Below are 13,568 nucleotides of genomic sequence, written 5' to 3'. Positions count from 1 at the left end.
CTAATAATATAATCTGTGTGTTATTCTATTTAAGGTATGTTGTTTATATACAGTACCAGTCAAAAGTTTGGACACGCCTACTCATTCAAGGGTTTTTCTTTATTTTGTACTATTTTCCACATTGTAGAATAATAGTGAAGACATCAAAACTATGAAATAACACATGTGGAATCATGTAGTAACTAAAAAAAAGTGTTAAACAAATCAAAATATATTTTAGATTTTAGATTCTTCAAAGTAGCCACGAGCCAAGAGTGTGCAAAGCTGTCATCAAGGCAAAGGGTGGCTACTTTGAAGAATCTCAACAATAAAATATATACACTTTCTTGGTTACGACATGATTCCATATGTGTTATTTAATAGTTTTGATGTCTTCACTATTATTCTACAACGTGGAAAATCGTAAAAATAAAGAAAAACCCTTGAATGAGTAGGTGTGTCCACATTTTTGACAGGCACTGTATATATAGGGTTAGCGACTCTCTTTATTTTTATGACAAATAAATGGGTAGCACTCCCTGGCCCATTCCACAATAATTAACAGAGGAGATCAGTTAGGCTTCCCGACCCAGCAAGGGAAGCCTTGACCAGATGCTCAGACCAGATGGAAATGGAACAAGAAACAGGGCACCCACTATGAAACAGACAGGCTATCAGATGTAGGCGATAGGACAGTAAGATGTCAGGCTATAGCACATATATCGTATAGCTCATATCCGTTCCACCTCCTCCCCGTCACTTTCCACTCCGACGAGTCCATATTGTCATTCGGTCACAGCACACAGCAGTATATTTGTGGTTTACAATGATAGTTTGATGTGGTACAGGGTTACGGTTTGACGTTTGTTGATTGTTAACTGGCATTATGTAGGGAAAGCCCTAGCATAGTTTTTTAACAGGACATAACTTTAAAACGTCCAGGGGTGTCAGGGATTTCCTCCTCTTCTTCCGAAGAGGAGAGGCGAAAAGGATCAGAGGAACAATATGCGGCGTGGTAAGTGTCCATGGTTCTTTTAATACGTAAATGTACACATGAACAACTGACTACAAACCCAAACCAGCCCTATCTGGCGCAAAACACAGAGACAGGAACAATCACCCACAAACACACAGTGAAACCCAGGCTACCTAAGTATGATTCTCAATCAGAGACAACTAATGACACCTGCCTCTGATTGAGAACCATACTAGGCCGAAACATAGAAATACCCAAATCATAGAAAAACAAACATAGACTGCCCACCCCAACTCACACCCTGACCATACTAAATAATGACAAAACAAAGGAAATAAAGGTCAGAACGTGACAAGGGGTAAAACATAGAGGATGTACTGTAGCACTGCATTTGAATCTAGTACTATAGCTTTCATGATAACCATTTGAAATGTTCACAGAGATTTGGCCTATCTTGCCCATGGCACTGTGAGTTCCATTGCCCCACTGAGAGTGTACTTGTTCATTCACTGAGAGTAACATGGCTGATGTGGGTTACCAGTGACCCTGCTTGGTAATGCTAGAGCATAGATGTGATATGGATTACTAGTGACTATGCTTGACAATGTTATAGAGCAGGAATGTCTTGAAGATTCAACTGGTGCTTATGTTCAGAATGCCTCTAAGCAAGTGAAACACATGCTCACGCACGCACGCGCTCACACACTGTAAACACGTTTGAGGAAAGGTCAGTGTTCAGCTCAGGTACCCGTTGTGGGATGAATAGTGGCAGACTACTAGAAATAATCACAGTTTCCATGGAGACCTGTGCTGGAGACAGGCTCCAAAGCAGAGTACCATGCTGTGTAACAGCAGTATGCCTACTGTTTGTCTGTATGTGACTGTGTGTCTGTGTTGCGGAATTATGATTTTCTCAGATGTGTGGATGTTTTCTGAGAGAAGAAGAGAGCCATCACGTCAATGTTTTCCTCCTGATCCTCTGATTCAGCCTTGACTCTGCTCTTGCTGCCTGCCCTCACCCCACCAGCATGCCCCGCCCCAGCCAAGTGTCCATCCCAGGATCAATGGACAGCCAGCGTCACGGAAACGGTTGAATTGGCCCAATAGGTTAGAGGGAGGTCTGAAAAAAAGCGGATCAGTTTGTGTCTGTATTTCCTTTTGGAATGACAGCTCGAGCCCCCTGTTATTCTTGCTGTGGGACCAGCACGGGGGGGGGGGCCTTCAGAGCTTTACACTTCTGCCTGCTCAAGCCTGCTCTGCCTGAGGCTCTACCACTAACTCTACTACCGACACCACTTACACCTCCGTCTGCGCCGATGGGAGGACAGCAGCAGTGTGACATTTCTCTTTCGCTTTTGAGGTGGATCGGGGCTAATTAGGAGGACGCTGAGAAGATAAACATCTGTTTTTAGTCTTTTTTTGTCTTTTTCTCCTACACTTTTTTCCTCATTTCCATTCTTCGTACTCCATAGGGTATCCTCACTTGATAGAGTGGATTTCCAGCGACAACAGCTAGTGCAGAATAGGACCTATAGAATCAACTCTGGGGCAGCCAGCGAGAAAACGCCTGCCAAAAAACAGGTCAAAAACCTCCACCTGAGCTCATAGTAGTCTGCAGAGTGGACATAGTGTTTTGGTAACCAGCAACCACTATTCCAGCTTTGCTTTTGTTCCTGTTTCTGACGAATAACACAGAAGATGCCCAGGCTTGGCTGACAGCTAACACCAACCCCTCGGCAAGAGACGGCAGGCGAGAGATCGCCAGAACCCTGGATGAGCAGGGCGCCCACCTGGAGCAGGGTGGGGAGGAGGCACCACAGACACCTGCGCCTACCCAGGAGATGACAGACCCCGGGGGGCAAGAGAACAAGGGACCACCAGCCCCCTCTTCGGAGGAGGTGATTGGAGACAAACGCACCTATTAAGAAGGGACCAACACCAAGGCAACCACCAACGTTCACAGATCAGGGACATTGGACACCTCACCCCAGTGTGCCCCTGTGCTCCTCCAGCATAGCGAGGGAGCAGAGGTTGTGCGCCGCGCCTCTAAGTTCAACATGGTGGGCTTGGAGGACTTTGAGGAGTTTGTTTTTGATTTCGATGACTATGACCTGCTGGAGTCCATCCATGACCACACGGGGTCCCCTGAGAACCCAGACCCCTTTGAGCACATCCGTAAGTACCAGGGCTCACACCCACAAGGGAAGCAGTGTGTGGTCATGGAAGAATGAACAACACTTTACAACAAATTCCCAAGTTTTAAATTAACACTGAGAGTGTGGACCCGGGTAGACACTTTACAGTATTGTTTTAACACACTGCTTAGTGCTTGTTGCATTCATCCATTTTCAGTCTTATGGACTTCACCGAGTGAGATCCTAAGTGAGTATGTTATCATAGACATTTAATTATTTAACCCATTACAATGTATTTCATAAGCCTTATTTTAAGGGTTTACACAAAAAAACTACTGGGTTGTTTGGATGACCCAACTGCTGGGTTGCAGGCATTTTTAAACAGAGCAAGGTTGGTTTGTTGATGCTGGGTTATTGAGATATGACCCAGCGGGTCAGATTAGAAGACTGGAGGCGTGGCTTAGTAGGGGTATGACTTTTAAGGAAGTTATTTTTGGCCACATGTGAGTGTAAATGTAATTCCGGTTCATCAGTTCTGTTGAATTGTTTTTACATGTTACGGTCAAACACTGACACTTTTGTAGCTTTAATGAAGATTACAGAAGTGTATGACTTTGTTAAAAGTTAATGAATTAAATGAATGAAAACCCAATTGGTGGTTAAATTAACTCATGTTTGGGTAATCTGAACAACACAACATGTTGGGTTATTTACCAAACCTGACAGATATATGTGTAATTCCTATTGAAAGCCAGCCAGCGTGGGCATAACCAATTTTTGGAACGTTTTATCAGCCGCAACCTAGATTCAGAATGTCTGCCAAGGTCAGGAAGATTGCAATATGAGACTACCTGAAGCATCTAAACTGGAACAACCATTTCAATAATGGGTGCAATAAGTCCAAGTAACATAATTGGATTAGTTTAGAAAATACTTATCATTTATATTTGAGAAGCATACGTTTAATAAATCAATCAAAACATAGATATTGAAACTAACAGTTATGAAACTCAACCTACAAATAGAGTATCCTGGGAAATATGATAATGATGGGTGTGGCTTTGTTTCAACTGGTTATTTACACCAACACTGAGGTTATGTTAAACCAATAAGCATTAATTCAACACTTACAGAGTTAATTGTTATGTTTAGAGTGTCGGCACTTGGATTCAGGAGGTGGGATTATTATCACATTATTATCATCATTCTCATTTTAATACAGCAATGGTAACATTATATTCTCTTACCTAATTTAGGTTAGGATAACTGTGTAAGGGGACAACATACTGCAACATACAGGGCTTTTGGAAAATATTCAGACCCCTTGACTATTTCCCCATTTTGTTAGGTCATCTATCTAAAAACAATACTCCATAATGATAAAGCAAAAAATATGTTTTTAGAAATGTTTGCTAATTTATTTATTTATTTTTACGTAAAAAAGTATTCAGACCATTACTCAGTGCTTTGTTGAAGAACCTTTGGCAGCAATTACAGCCTCTGGTCTTCTTGGGTTTTAAGCTACAAGCTAGGCACACCTGTATTTGGGGTGCTTCTCCCATTCTTCTCTGCAGATCCTCTCATGCTCTGTCAGGTTGGATGGGAAGTGTTGCTCCACAGCTATTTTCAGGTCTCTCCAGAGATGTTGGATCCAGTTCAAGTTGGGGCTTAAGCTGGGCCACTCAAGGACATTCAGACACTTGTCCCTAAACCACTCCTGCTTTGTCTTGTGTGCTATGTGCTTGGGGTCATTGTCCTGTTGGAAGGTGAACCTTTGCCCCAGTCTGAGGTCCTGAGCGCTCTGGAGCAGATTTTCATCAAATATCTCTCTGTACTTTGCTCCGTTCAACTTTGCTTCGATCCTGACTGGTCTCCTAATCCCTGCTGCTGTTAAGCATCCCCACAGGATGATGCTGCCTCCACCAAGCATCACCGTAGGGATGGTGCCAGGTGTCCTCCAGACGTGACGTTTGGCATTAAGGCCAAAGATTTCAATCTTGGTTTCAGCAGAACAGAGAATCTTCTTTCTGATGGACTGATTCCAAAGGCTGACCCAAAACATTTCCGGCAGAGAAGAGGTACTCGGAAGGGACTTCTAGTCCGTCTCAGGAGGCACACACACCACCCACTACTTCTGAGTATATTACTCGCTAATGTTCAGTCTTTGAATAATAAAGTTGACGAGCTCAGGGCGAGGATTTCCTTCCAGAGAGACATCAGGGATTGTAACATACTTTGTTTCACAGAAATATGTCTCTCTCGGGATTTATTGTCTGAGTCCATACAGCCAGTTGGGTTCTCAGTTCATCACGCAGACAGGAATAAATATCTCTCAGAGAAAAAGAAGGGCGGGGGTGTATGTTTCATGATTAACTACTCAGGGTGCGATTGTGATAACATAGAGGAACTCAAGTCCTTTTGTTCACCCGACCTAGAATACCTCACCATAAAATGCAGACCGTATTACCTCCCAAGAGAATTCTCTTTGGTTATAGTCACAGCCGTGTACATTCCCCCTCAAGCAGATACTGCAACCTTTTTGCTCAAACATGCACTGTCAACTGTGGAACCTTATAAAGACAGTTGTGTGCCTTTCCAAATCATGTCCAATCAATTGAATTTACCATAGGTGGACTCCAATCAAGTTGTAGAAGCATTTCAAGGATGATCAATGGAAACAGGATGCATCTGAGCTCAATTTCGAGTCTCATAGCAAAGGGTCTGAATACATATGTAAATAAGGTTTTTCTGTTTTTTATTTGCAATAAATTTGCAAATAAATCTAAAAACCTGTTTTCGCTTTGTCATTATGGGATATTGGGTGTAGATTGATGAGGAACATGTGTTATTAAATCCATTTTAGAATAAGGCTGTAATGTAACAAAATGTGGAAAAAGTCAAGGGTTCTGAATATTTTCCGAATGCACTGTACATAGGTTATGTTGCAGGTAATTACTCTCAAGGAGGCCTATGAAATGTGACTGGAAAATTGAATCATTAATTTGTTTTTTTTGTTTTGTATACTGTTTCCAGATAAGGATCATATTTGCCAATATTAGAATCTGTTTTATTCTTAGAAGCACATACATTACCTTGTTCTCATTCAATTATGCCTAAGATAAAGTATGACTATTGATACAGCTAGTTAGTATTTGATTGATTGTTTTTCCATTGACGTACATTTCAGCTTACATTGTTTCCCATGGCTATAAATGGCTCCATTTGCTGAAATACATCAGCGTTCCCATTCACTCATCTACAGTACTTCAGAGCAACGGTAAATTTTTCCATTTTTCCACGAATGGAGAATGTGAGTCTAAAGTGGAGGAGTAGCACTCAACTCTTTTGGTGGAAAGCCCTGACATTGGTAATTGATTAGTGAGAATTCAGAGTTGTTTTTATTGATTGTATGGAGCAATAAATACAAGCTAATTTCTGCCAATGCTTGGTTGGCCTGGGTGAATTGGAACCCTCTCTATCCCTCGCTGTCCCCTGCTAAACTATTGATCATGTGGCCCCTGTTCGGTCCTGGGCCCCTCCTTTACTGGGGCAGAAAGAAATCCCATAGACAAACTATATGGTTGTTTATATGACTGGCACTGGATTTGGACACTTCTGCAGTAGTGCTGTGAGGGTTACCTCGGTCCTGGTCGCAATGACAGTGTGGGCACTGGTGTCCAATGACAACCAGAATGGACCCAAAGAGCTCATCAGAGAGTGAAAGAGGGAGAAAGGGGACAGGTGTTAAGAGAAGTGTCATCTGTTTTCTGGTTCATCATCTGGTTTCTTTGCTTGACTTTGGTGATGGCTCTCTGCCCCTCTGTATAGATAATACATACTGAATATACATTACACCTTCTACTGGGTTCATATAGATGCCACAAGCGGGTTACCTAAGGGATATAACTAGCTACAGAGCATTCCCAGAGATGCAAAAGAGAAGGGACAAGGGTTACTAATAGGCCCATAGAAGAGTCACCTATTGATCATTCACAACCAAATCAAATCAAATCAAATTTATTTATATAGCCCTTCGTACATCAGCTGATATCTCAAAGTGCTGTACAGAAACCCAGCCTAAAACCCCAAACAGCAAGCAATGCAGGTGTAGAAGCACGGTGGCTAGGAAAAACTCCCTAGAAAGGCCAAAACCGAGGAAGAAACCCAGAGAGGAACCAGGCTATGTGGGGTGGCCAGTCCTCTTCTGGCTGTGCCGGGTGGAGATTATAACAGAACATGGCCAAGATGTTCAAATGTTCATAAATGACCAGCATGGTCGAATAATAATAAGGCAGAACAGTTGAAACTGGAGCAGCAGCACAGTCAGGTGGAAGTTGAAACTGGAGCAGCAGCATGGCCAGGTGGACTGGGGACAGCAAGGAGTCATCATGTCAGGTAGTCCTGGGGCATGGTCCTAGGGCTCAGGTCAGTTGAAACTGGAACAGCAGCATGGCCAGGTGGACTGGGGACAGCAAGGAGTCTTCATGTCAGGTAGTCCTGGGGCATGGTCCTAGGGCTCAGGTCCTCCGAGAGAGAGAAAGAAAGAGAGAAGGAGAGAATTAGAGAACGCACACTTAGATTCACACAGGACACCGAATAGGACAGGAGAAGTACTCCAGATATAACAAACTGACCCCAGCCCCCCGACACATAAACTACTGCAGCATAAATACTGGAGGCTGAGACAGGAGGGGTCAGGAGACACTGTGGCCCCATCCGAGGACACCCCCGGACAGGGCCAAACAGTGAATCAACCCACTCAGGTGACGCACCCCCTCCAGGGACGGCATGAGAGAGCCCCAGTAAGCCAGTGACTCAGCCCCTGTAATAGGGTTAGAGGCAGAGAATCCCAGTGGAAAGAGGGGAACCGGCCAGGCAGTGACAGCAAGGGCGGTTCGTTGCTCCAGAGCCTTTCCATTCACCTTCCCACTCCTGGGCCAGACTACACTCAATCATATGACCCACTGAAGAGATGAGTCTTCAGTAAAGACTTAAAGGTTGAGACCGAGTTTGCGTCTCTGACATGGGTAGGCAGACCGTTCCATAAAAATGGAGCTCTATAGGAGAAAGCCCTGCCTCCAGCTGTTTGCTTAGAAATTCTAGGGACAATTAGGAGGCCTGCGTCTTGTGACCGTAGCGTACGTGTAGGTATGTACGGCAGGACCAAATCAGAGAGATAGGTAGGAGCAAGCCCATGTAATGCTTTGTAGGTTAGCAGTAAAACCTTGAAATCAGCCCTTGCTTTGAAAGGAAGCCAGTGTAGAGAGGCTAGCACTGGAGTAATATGATCACATTTTTTGGTTCTAGTCAGGATTCTAGCAGCCGTATTTAGCACTAACTGAAGTTTATTTAGTGCTTTATCCGGGTAGCCGGAAAATAGAGGATTGCAGTAGTCTAACCTAGAAGTGACAAAAGCATGGATAAATTTTTCTGCATCATTTTTGGACAGAAAGTTTCTGATTTTTGCAATGTTACGTAGATGGAAAAAAAGCTGTCCTCGAAATGGTCTTGATATGTTCTTCAAAAGAGAGATCAGGGTCCAGAGTAACGCCAAGGTCCTTCACAGTTTTATTTGAGACGACTGTACAACCATTAAGATTAATTGTCAGATTCAACAGAAGATCTCTTTGTTTCTTGGGACCTAGAACAAGCATCTCTGTTTTGTCCGAGTTTAATAGTAGAAAGTTTGCAGCCATCCACTTCCTTATGTCTGAAACACATGCTTCTAGCGAGGGCAATTTTGGGGCTTCACCATGTTTCATTGAAATGTACAGCTGTGTGTCATCCGCATAGCAGTGAAAGTTTACATTATGTTTTCGAATAACATCCCCAAGAGGTAAAATATATAGTGAAAACAATAGTGGTCCTAAAACGGAACCTTGAGGAACACCGAAATTTACAGTTGATTTGTCAGAGGACAAACCATTCACAGAGACAAACTGATATCTTTCCGACAGATAAGATCTAAACCAGGCCAGAACATGTCCGTGTAGACCAATTTGGGTTTCCAATCTCCAAAAGAATGTGGTCATCGATGGTATCAAAAGCAGCACTAAGGTCTAGGAGCACGAGAACAGATGCAGAGCCTCGGTCCGATGCCATTAAAACGTCATTTACCACCTTCACAAGTGCCGTCTCAGTGCTATGATGGGGTCTAAAACCAGACTGAAGCATTTCGTATACATTGTTTGTCTTCAGGAAGGCAGTGAGTTGCTGCGCAACAGCCCTCTCTAAAAAATTTGAGAGGAATGGAAGATTCGATATAGGCCGATAGTTTTTTATATTTTCTGGGTCAAGGTTTGGCTTTTTCAAGAGAGGCTTTATTACTGCCACTTTTAGTGAGTTTGGTACACATCCAGTGGATAGAGAGCCGTTTATTATGTTCAACATAGGAGGGCCAAGCACAGGAATCAGCTCTTTCAGTAGTTTAGTTGGAATAGGGTCAAGTATGCAGCTTGAAGGTTTAGAGGCCATGATTATTTTCATCATTGTGTCAAGAGATATAGTACTAAAACACTTGAGCGTCTCTCTTGATCCTAGGTCCTGGCAGAGTTGTGCAGACTCAGGACAACTGAGGTTTGGAGGAATACGCATGTTTAAAGAGGAGTCCGTAATTTGCTTTCTAATAATCATAATCTTTTCCTCAAAGAAGTTCATGAATTTATCACTGCTAAAGTGAAAGTCATCCTCTCTTGGGGAATGCTGCTTTTTAGTTAGCTTTGCGACAGTATCAAAAAGGAATTTCGGATTGTTCTTATTTTCCTCAATTAAGTTAGAAAAATAGGATGATCGAGCAGCAGTAAGGGCTCTTCGGTACTGCACGGTACCGTCCTTCCAAGCTAGTCGGAAGACTTCCAGTTTGGTGTGGCGCCATTTCCGTTCCAATTTTCTGGAAGCTTGCTTCAGAGCTCGGGTATTTTCTGTGTACCAGGGAGCTAGTTTCTTATGAGAATTTTTATTTTTTAGTTTTTAGGGGTGCAACTGCATCTAGGGTATTGCGCAAGGTTAAATTGAGATCCTCAGTTAGGTGGTTAACTGATTTTTGTCCTCTGGCGTCCTTGGGTGGGCAGAGGGAGTCTGGAAGGGCATCAAGGAATCTTTGTGTTGTCTGTGAATTTATAGCACGACTTTTGATGTTCCTTGGTTGGGGTCTGAGCAGATTATTTGTTGCAATTGCAAACGTAATAAAATGGTGGTCCGATAGTCCAGGATTATGAGGAAAAACATTAAGATCCACAACATTTATTCCATGGGACAAAACTAGGTCCAGCGTATGACTGTGACAGTGAGTGGGTCCAGAGACATGTTGGACAAAACCGTCGATGATGGCTCCGAAAGCCTTTTGGAGTGGGTCTGTGGACTTTTCCACGTGAATATTAAAGTCACCAAAGATTAGAATATTATCTGCTATGACTACAAGGTCCGATAGGAATTCAGGGAACTCAGTGAGAAACGTTGTATATGGCCCAGGAGGCCTGTAAACAGTAGCTATAAAAAGTGATTGAGTAGGCTGCATAGATTTCATGACTAGAAGCTCAAAAGACGAAAACGTCATTTTTTTTTTTTTTGTAAATTGAAGTTTGCTATCGTAAATGTTAGCAACACCTCCGCCTTTGCGGGATGCACGGGGGATATGGTCACTAGTGTAGCCAGGAGGTGAGGCCTCATTTAAAACAGTAAATTCATCAGGCTTAAGCCATGTTTCAGTCAGGCCAATCACATCAAGATTATGATCAGTGATTAGTTCATTGACTATAATTGCCTTTGAAGTAAGGGATCTAACATTAAGTAGCCCTATTTTGAGATGTGAGGTATCATGATCTCTTTCAGTAATGACAGGAATGGAGGTGGTCTTTATCCTAGTGAGATTGCTAAGGCGAACACCGCCATGTTTAGTTTTGCCCAACCTAGGTCGAGGCACAGACACGGTCTCAATGGTGATAGCTGAGCTGACTACACTGACTGTGCTAATGGCAGACTCCACTATGCTGGCAGGCTGGCTAACAGCCTGCTGCCTGGCCTGCACCCTATTTCATTGTGGAGCTAGAGGAGTTAGAGCCCTGTCTATGTTGGTAGATATGATGAGAGCACCCCTCCAGCTAGGATGGAGTCCGTCACTCCTCAGCAGGTCAGGCTTGGTCCTGTTTGTGGGTGAGTCCCAGAAAGAGGGCCAATTATCTACAAATTCTATATTTTGGGAGGGGCAGAAAACAGTTTTCAACCAGCGATTGAATTGTGAGACTCTGCTGTAGAGCTCATCACTCCCCCTAACTGGGAGGGGGCCAGAGACAATTACTCGATGCCGACACATCTTTCTAGCTGATATGCACGCAGAAGCTATGTTGCGCTTAGTGATCTCTGACTGTTTCATCCTAACATCGTTGGTGCCGACGTGGATAACAATATCTCTATACTCTCTACACTCGCCAGTTTTAGCTTTAGCCAGCACCATCTTCAGATTAGCCTTAACGTCGGTAGCCCTGCCCCCGGGTAAACAGTGTATGATCGCTGGATGATTCGCTTTAAGTCTAATACTGCGGGTAATCGAGTCGCCAATGACTAGAGTTTTCAATTTGTCAGAGCTAATGGTGGGAAGCTTCGGCGTCTCAGACCCCGTAACGGGAAGAGTAGAGACCAGAGAAGACTCGGCCTCTGACACCGACCCGCTGCTTAATGGGGAAAACCGGTTGAAAGTTTCTGTCGGCTGAATGAGCGACACCGGTTGAGCATTCCTACAGCATTTCCTTCCAGAAACTGTGAGAAAGTTGTCCGGCTGCGGGGACTGTGCCAGGGGATTTATACTACTATCTGTACTTACTGGTGGCACAGACGCTGTTTCATCCTTTCCTACACTGAAATTACCCTTGCCTAACGATTGCGTCTGAAGCCGGGCTTGCAGTACAGCTATCCTCGCCGTAAGGCGAGTACAGCGGCTGCAATTAGAAGGCATCGTGTTAATGTTACTACTTAGCTTTGGCTGTTGGAGGTCCTGACGACCACGTCAAATGGCAAACCTCGCTAGTGACCGTAGCTACTGGAGGAAGCTTGTGGTCGACTGTGTTGCAGCTGAAAGATGATAATGTTGATTGATCAATATCTCTATTGTCCTAATTGGGAAAGTCACGCTGCCGCCAGGAATTGACGATATACAAGATGTGTAAACCACATATACACACTACTCACTAAAAGAGGGGCTACAGAGAGAGCAGTGGAATACAGAATGCAGAATGACATGAGTTCCACACTAAGGGCCATTAGAGGATTTACAGAGGGTGAAGCTGCACGGGGTGCTACAGAGGACATTGCAGAGACAGACACTGGTCGCTTACTATGGCAAATAATTGGGGTTACCGAGGGCATACACTATGTTCACTACTGTGTTAATCTGTATCAAATCTTTTCCATCCAGACTGGTAATTGTAGAATTGAAAACAAAGGGGGCAGAGAGGGAGAAAAGTGGGGTTGTCGAGGGCATACTCATTGGCACAAATAGGGCACAGAAGGGGCACAGAGGGAGAGAAGTGGGGTTATGTAGGGCATAGGAGGGGGGCATAGAGTGGGTATTAGAGGGGCACAGAGTGCAGATAGCATCTACAGACGGGGCATTCAGAAGCTACTCAAGATCACAGGCAATACTTTGGGAAGGTATGATGATGATGACTTGAATTCACATGTATATACAAAAGTTACATGCATATTGTAGCGACCTTAACCCAACACCTATAGACCTCATCAAGAGGTTCAGATCTTTTGACGCAATGACTAAGATGTTGGGTTGACAGTTGTTGGACTCGGGTTCGAATTCCATGTTGAAAAGTGTTAACAACACAATGGGTTATTTTACTCCAATAAGTGTTAATTCAACACTTACAGAGCTCATTATTATGTTTAGAGTGTAGGTCCTCATGAAATAGATTGCAATATAATATAATGACAACATTCTCTTAGGATTGCACTTTATAAAGTTCATAGGACTGAAATTTATGAATTTATGAATGCAACAACCATGTCTCTGTCACTAACAAATTCAGTCATGGGTGGTAACTCTACAATTTACTTGAAAAGGAAGGCATATATATATGCAAATAAAGCTTTACTAAGCAGTGTCTTAGTTCAACACAGTTCAGTGTCTATATGGGTTCACACTTTCAGTGTTCATTCAACACTGGGGAATTTGCTGCGCACTTTACGAGCAGCAGAATAACTTGTACTTAGTTAGCAAAGCTCAGAGCGAGTCCAGCCAAAGGGTGTCTCTTCCACTTCAATACCGAGTTACCCCTGGGAGCACTCCCAAACCTGTTAGCATAGAGCGTGTGTTATGATGATTATATTGCCTGAACAACACCACAGAATGAAAGAATAGAAGGATGGAGGGATGAACTTGGGGTCAGAAGGATGGAGGATGAGAGAGGGAACAAAACAACCTGTTTCCTAGACTTTGTTTATGGCACACTCTGTGGTGGGTGTGACTACAACAC

The 13,568-nt window shown here is 43.6% G+C and overlaps 1 protein-coding gene across 4 annotated transcripts in view; it reads left to right on the top strand.

Annotated features, from left to right (window-relative positions):
• slc4a3 (solute carrier family 4 member 3) overlaps positions 1–13,568 on the top strand; it is an 88,548-nt gene that overhangs the window by 48,593 nt on the left and 26,387 nt on the right. The gene's annotated exons all lie outside the window — the stretch shown is intronic.

The sequence above is a fragment of the Oncorhynchus nerka genome, linkage group LG1, assembly GCF_034236695.1.
Source record: "Oncorhynchus nerka isolate Pitt River linkage group LG1, Oner_Uvic_2.0, whole genome shotgun sequence".
Taxonomy (NCBI): Eukaryota; Metazoa; Chordata; class Actinopteri; order Salmoniformes; family Salmonidae; genus Oncorhynchus; species Oncorhynchus nerka.
This window is presented reverse-complemented; position numbering and strand designations above follow the sequence as displayed.